The following is an 8,091-nucleotide window of genomic DNA, read 5'->3' on the forward strand; positions in this document are numbered from 1 at the left end:
GGGAGTTATACCTGATGTAAATGACGAGTTGATGGGTGCAGCACACCAACAAGGCACAAGTATACATATGTAACAAACCTGCACGTTATGCACATGTACCCTACAACTTACAGTATAATAATAATAAATAAATTTAAAAAAAAAAAAAAAAAAAAAAAAGAAAAAAATCCTGTTACTACTATCTTGAATTTAGCGTTTTTCTATGACATGGATGTATTTATATTGCTTTTGTAATCGTCATACACATATAATTTCATACTCTATTATTGTGAGCATTTCTTTTCAGAATGATGTATAAAAATATTCACCATTTATTGAAAATCTTCCCTACAATTGAATAACATGAATATTTCCTTTTTTAAATAACTACATTGAGCATACTTTTACGTTTGTGAATATAATTATGTATTTGTAAGGTATTTTATAAATACAATTGGTAAATCTAAAACAAGAACACATCAATTTTCACGCATTATTGATCGCAGAACAGGTTTTCAATGGACGCCCCAAGAAAAAAATTGTCTTACATAATTAAATGACCATTCAATATTGCAATTATTTAAAAACTATATGGTGAGACTGCTGAAATACGTATATGGTTCCACCACTCCAAACACCATGAAAAAGGTTTAAGAAATAAAAAATAAAATAATTCCTTTTACATAACATGAATATTAATGAATTCATGCAAAACAAAAAGCATATAGCACCACAACTTAAATGCTTAATTTTCATACACACACACCATTTTTTAAAATTTCATACACACACATTTTAAAAAATTTTCATACAGGCCGGGCACAGTGGCTCATGCCTGTAATCCCAGCATTTTGGGAGGCCGAGGTGAGTGGATCACCTGAGGTCAGGAGTTCAAGACCAGCCTGGCCAACATGGCAAAACCCCATCTCTATTAAAAATACAAAAGTGAGCTGGCCATGGTGGTATGCACTACTTGGGAGGCTGAGACAGGAGAATTGCTTGAACCCAGGAGGCAGAGGTTGCAGTGAGCCGAGATGGTGCCACTGCACTCCAGCCTGGGTAACAAACAAGAGCAAGACTCCATCTCAGGAAAAAAAAAAAAAAGAGAGAGAGAGGAAATCAGTACATTGAAGAAATACTTGCACTCCCATGTTTGTTGCAGCGCCGTTCACAATAGCCAAGATTTGGAAGCTACCAAAGTGCCTATCAACCGATGAATGCACAAGGAAAATGTGGTACTTATACACGACAGAGTGGTGGGGTAGTATTCAGCTGTAAAGAATGAGATCCAGTCATTTGCAACAGCATAGATGGGACTGGAGATCCTTATGCTAAGTGAAATAAGCCAGGATCAGAAAGACAAACATCACATGTTCTCCTTTATTTGTGGGCTCTAAACATCAAATCAACTGGACTCATGGACATAGAGAACAGAAGATGGCACTAGAGGCTGGGAAGGGTACTGGGGGATTGAGGGAAGGTGGGGATGGTTGTGGGTACAAAAATATAGCACGAATGAATAAGACCTACTATTTGATAGCATGAAAGGATGACTATAGTAATAATTTAACTGTACATTTTAAAATAGCTTAAGGCATGTAATTGGATTGTTTGTAATGCAAAGGATAAATGCTTTAGAAGATAAATACCCCATTCTCCATGATGGGCTCATTCCACACTGCATGCCCGTATCAAAACATACCATGTATTCCATAAATATACGCACCTAACATGTACCCACAAATTTTGAAAAATAATTTATAGATTAAAACCAAAATGATACTCTAAAAAATTTTTTTACGTAGCTGTGTTCAGAGGTGGGGACTTTAAGAGATGATTTGCTCGTAAGGCCTCTGTTCTCATAAATGAATTAATTCATGGATTAATGGATTATCATGGAAGTGGGGCTAGATAATAAGAGAGATCTGGGCTAGCACATCAGACTGCTCAGCTCCCTCCATCATGTAATGTCCTGGTCCGCCTGATGCTCTGCAGAGTGTCCCCGCTGGCAGGAGGGTTCCCACTGGTCCGCCTGATGCTCTGCAGAGAGTCCCCGCTGGCAGGAGGGTTCCCACTGGTCTGCCTGATGCTCTGCAGGGAGTCCCCGCTGGCAGGAGAGCCCTCGCTGCATGTGGACCCTTGCCCTTGGACTTCTCAGCCTCCATAATTGTAAGGAATAAGTTTTCTTTATAGAAAATGAACTAAGAGAATGGGTTTTGTGAAGAAATAAAAGAGAAACACATAAACCCATTATGGCTTCTTTGTTAATGAAATTTTACTACACATTATTTTATTTATTGTTTCATAAAAGTGAATTTTAAAAATTCCTCATATTAAGAAGCATAAAGAGGTAGTGGAATATTTACATAGTGTTTTAACATAAACCCTACTATTTAATTATTCTACACATGTGGGCATTTTGTGTGTGTTAATTAGAAACAGGGCTAACCAACTTTAATGGAACTATGGTCTATTTCAAACTAAAATCCACGTATTAATATATTTATTAAGTACTACTTAATGAAATTACTGAAGTTTTCTAGTGTCATAAACTGATGAAAATATAAGAGAGATGGGCAATAGGTGTTTTCCCACCTCTCTCCAAAATGATGGGTTCATTTTGGACATAACATGGCAATGGAAAGGAAGGTGTAGTTCCCTGCCATGATTTTAACAGAACTCTTTGAAAATACAAGCAACAAAATTGCCATTGTAATTCAGTGATTGAGAAAAAATTACTTAAAATATTCTGAAAATTTAATAACACATTAGGAATACATTTTATATACTGTTTTTACATATAAAAATTGATTAAAGCTGTAGAAAACGAAACTCAAACAATTGGAAAATGCATGGGTAAAGATTTGTCTAATGTATAAAGAAAGACAACAAACAAACTACCATGTATTCACGAATATAAAGATGTCAACAGTTGAAACTGGGGACTGCTAGATGGGGAAGGAGTGGGGGGAGATGAGGGTTAGAAAGTTACCTACTGGGTGCTGTGTTTGGTACCTGCACAATGGGGTCATCCATAACTGAAACGTCAGCATCACACTATACCCAGGTAACAAACCTGCACACGGACCCCCTGAATCTAAAATGAAAGCTGAAAAAACAAATACCCTGGAAAATAGGATTTGAAAGGAGAAAAAAAATATATATATATATATGCATATATTTGGGAATAAAAAAGTAGATTATTATTTTACTTGGAAAATTTGTTTTGATCTACGACAAAGCAAAAGATAAAGATGAGTAACGTATAGCAATCACTTAGATATTAATATCAGAATAAGATAGACATTTAATTACACATTTTACTAAAAAATTTGCAGAGAACACAAATACAAAACAAAACATTAATGATAAAAATGTAAACTACAATATCTACAATAAGGTCTCTTCCTGCTGAATTGCAGAAAGAAAAAATGATCAGTACTGTTGTGAATAAAGTAAAAAGACGTCACCAGGTTCTATCCTCTGTCATGATAGATTGTTGAGAGGAAGCAACTTGGATATATAAATTAGAAATCAACACTTTAAATAAACACAATCACAAAGAGAATCTAGGAATTCTTTACATAGATATTCATCTCAGTGTTTTAGATGATCAAAAATTTTAATAAGCCTACATTTAAAATAAGAGAACAATGTTACATAAATTCTGTTTCTAAGGCAAAATATTATGAAAATTTATATCCAAAAAGTAATATTTCTAAAAGTAAAGACATGAGACTGTACACAATTTTATTTAGGCACATATAGAGCTATATATGGCATGATTCTACAGTATATATAGAATCTATAATATATTCCATATTCTATACTATATATAGTATATATACTTCTATAGCATATATAGAATATATAAAAGATACTATGTATAATATATATAGCATATAACCTTTTATATAATATATAGTATCTTTTATATATATTATATAGTATCTTATATATATTATATAGTATCTTTTTTATATTCTACTTATCCATATTACATATTAAAAAATATAGAAAATAAATTTTTCTAGTAAATTTATTTGGTATCACATAACTATTTTTGCTTCATATATATGTTAAATTATAGAGCTCATAAAATGCATTTATAGAACAAAAAAGATATTCCACAAATATAATCAATGTAATCAAAACCACCACATGGCATTGATCTGAATTTATTATTTTTCACAGGAGGAAAAACTGAACCTGTATTTCAAAAACAAAAGCTGGATGGACATCTTGAACGTTCTTGTCCAAATGCCACAGTCTCAGGCCCTATTGCCTTCTGAGCCAAGGTAAGGTAAGTAGATATGCTAGAATGCTGTGGAAACAGATAAAGAAGTGATACAGTTTAATGAGACAGAATGGGCATTCTGTAGTTAATTCAGGGTGACTTGCAGAGTAACAATGAGATCAGTTCATGGCACGGTCACAGAAACATGAAAGAGAAAGTGAGTTCAGCTGACGTACCTGACCGCATCCAGTGCACATGACCCTCGCTTTTTCCTAGCCGTGCTGGATTTCTTGGAGCTGACACACTTCCTCAGCAGAAAACTCTCTCCTCTTTTAGTTTTCCCCGAGTGAAATGATCCTCCTCTGGTTCCTGCATCCTTCACTGCTATCCTTAATTACAATACCCTGATCTTTTAGGTATGAAACTGGTCATATGAAATAGTAGAACCCATTTATTTATTTGTTTTTGCCCTTGGCCTCTCTCTCTCCCACAGGCCTGCGAGCTCTATGAGAGCAGGGATATCATCTCTTGTTCACAGTATTCCCCACATTAAAGCACAATGCCTCGAGCATGGCAAGCACAGAATACATGCCTATGACACTGCTGTTGAGTAGAAGCAGTCTCCCATAGCGCTCCCCAAATTTTCCATTCTTGGTCACTTTCAAAAATATAGCATCTAAAATCTACATCTCGGTTTTCTTTCACTTAGCAGCATTTTTGTATCCAATGTCTCTCATGTTTTTGACTCCCTCTGAACTATTCTACAATTCTTGGAAGACAGAAAATTAATATTCCAGGGCAATGTTCCTCACATTCAATGTCCCTTATTGGTACTACTCATCGCAGGCTGCTACATCATCTTTTCTCCTTGTCATAAAGCAAGGCTTTAAAACAATCGCAGACTTCATAGTATTGTCACTTAGATGAATTACTATTTTCCAACAATACTTCCTGATTGATAATTATTGATTATTGTGGTTTTTGCCATTAAAAGCAATGGCAAAAATTGCAATTACTTTTTCACCAACCTAATGCTGCTTCAGTCACTCAAGAAGACTGTGCTCAGGGTCTCACTGATTAGAGTGTATATCGGCAGCAGTCAGGTCTTGCTTATGCAATGATCTCAATTTCATGCATTCCTATTATCACCAAATGATACCAGATAATACCTTGCTACTTTAGGGGATAACAATATAGATAAACAAAAGATAAAGTTTGCATTCAATGGTTTATTCGAAATATTTTACAGAGCTACTACATAATGACAAAAAGGACAATACGCCAGGAACATGTAAACAAGGTATCTAATGCAGTCGTGAGGCTGTCCACAGGGGATGTTGTGACAACAGATTTAACGTCTTTGAGAACATTCTATTCAACATCAGAATATACTTTTTTTTCAAAGACTCATGAATAATCAACAAGATAGACCATATCACAGATCATTAAACAAACCTTAACAAATTTAAAAGATTTGAAATCATGTGGAATGTTTTCTCTGGCAACACTAGAATCAAACTGAAAGTGAATTATATGAAAACAACTGGAAAAATCAACTATTTGGAAATTAATATATTTATAAACCACAGGATAAACAGGAAGTCTCAAAGGAAAATATTGAAGAATTTATGAAGTTTTAATTCTATTTTTTACTTACACACACATTATAGTTGTATGTGCTATGAAATAATTTCAGGTTACATACAAAGCCTTAATTCTAAATCCAGCTAAAGTATCATTGAAAAGTAAAGGTGGAGAACACAAGACATTTTCTGATTTCTTTTTTTAGACAAGAGTTTTTACCTCTGTCTGAAGGAACTATTATATTTAATTTGAAGTATAAATACACAAAGGCCAAGAGTTTGGGAAAGAAGATAACAGCAAGAAATTTTTGGAGACTGAAAAAAGGATGATTAGAATTGGACTTCTTAGATCTAAAAAAGCTGAATATTTATTTGGTCATAGAAGCTCAGAAGCTTGCAGAATTATACTGGAAGAATCCCTCCAAATGCTCAAAGTTGAAGTAATCAAGTACCTCTAAACACTTCAAACAGGAAGCTTGTCTAAAATTTGTATAAAACTGTTAGATCTCTGATCCTTGTACCTACTTCATGCAGGTGGGCAACTTCTCCTTCCCCAATTGGTACAGCCCTCAAAATTCACTTAATGGAAATGTTGAATGCTGGGGGCTCTGGATCAAGAAAAATATGAATGACACAAGAGCATAAGTGAAACTCTGTGTAAAATTAGGAGAAGCTGGGTGAGCACTATATACAAACTCTGTACAAATTTTGTGGCTTTTCTGAATAAAGTTCAACATAAGAATTAAAAAATTAGAATGACGTTTATATTTTTGGTGGGGAGCATGTGCTGATTGGGAGGAGTGGCAAGAGGCTTTCAGTGAAGGCCATGTTCTGCTGCTTGATATTTAGCAACTGTTTCCTTTCTGATGACCACTAAATAATGTTTCTGTTTTGGCATTTGAATGTGCTATGTATTTTTTTGGTATAAATTTAAGGGGTATGAGTGCAATTTGTTGCATGCAAAGATTGCGTAGTGGTGAAGTCAGGGCTATGTACTATATGCTGTATTATACTATGTACTACATGTTATGTAATATGTAATATGTATACTACATGCTATATTATACTATGTGCTATTGCAGCTGTATGCTATATTATACTATGTATTATAATAGCTATGCTATATTATACTATGTACTATTATAATATAGCTATGTTATATTATACTATGTACTACTATAATATAGCTATATGCTATATACTATGTGCTTTATTATACTAAATATAGAAAAGGATTAAAAACTATTTATAATGTGCTTGTCTTTCTTAGAAGCCCTGTTCCCTCCTTCATTAAGTGATGAGTTCGCTCCCTAAAATTCCCATAAAATAGTCCTTGACCTCAAGAACCCTGAGTGGTCACTCAGGGACACTCACACCTGCTCTGGTGGGACAGGGGTTATTTGAGCCTTACCAGCTATAGCTGGTCCTGAGTCCAAATCCATAAATTTCAGCTCTAGAAGCTGAAGAAAGCTAGCACATTTTCCCCATTCTGGGCCGTTGGCTTCTCCGACATCAGGGTCATAAGACTGAGGGTGAAAGTACTCGCTTATCTAGGAATGTATTTAAGTAAAATATATTGATCCATGGCAAATTATCTTAGAGTTTTAGATGTTCATCTTATGAGAGAAAAACAATGATAGCTTAATAACAAATGTTTTATGCAATAAAACATTTACATTCATTTAAAATTATTAACAATATTTAATGATGTTTTAAATATACTTTCAAGAACAGAAAAAACACATACTAAGAATTCAAATAAAATTTTATATAAAATAGTTGCAAATAGATAGGCCTAAGCAAAGAATTCTTTCTCCTGTTATAGCACTTTGAGTAACTTTTTTTCCTTATTTTATAAAATTAAAGCAGGATAGTTTTTAAGAAAGACATTTAAAGCAATAAACATCTATTACATTGATAACTACAAATGCATATTTAGATTAAAATGAGAAAAAATAATTTTACACATTATTTGGCAGCATACCAAAGAATCATATGTGCAGAATTTTCTATGTTTTACTGTATTTTCCCAATTGTTTCCAGAGAGATTGCAGCAGCTACTCACTGGCACAATCCTAGCACTCTAGAGCCTTGAACTGCCGGCCTTACGCAATCCCCCTGCCTCAGCCTCCCTAGTAGCTGGAACGACAGGCACATGCCACCTCACCCTGCAGGACTGTCTTTAAATTTAGTGATCGCACTTCTGCTTATACACCTAAAGAAACTAAAATCAGAAGGCTAAAGACATGTCTTCCTCCCATGTTCATTGCAGCATTATTAACAGTAGCCAAG

This window comes from Theropithecus gelada, chromosome 1 (genome assembly GCF_003255815.1).
Source record: "Theropithecus gelada isolate Dixy chromosome 1, Tgel_1.0, whole genome shotgun sequence".
NCBI lineage: Eukaryota > Metazoa > Chordata > Mammalia > Primates > Cercopithecidae > Theropithecus > Theropithecus gelada.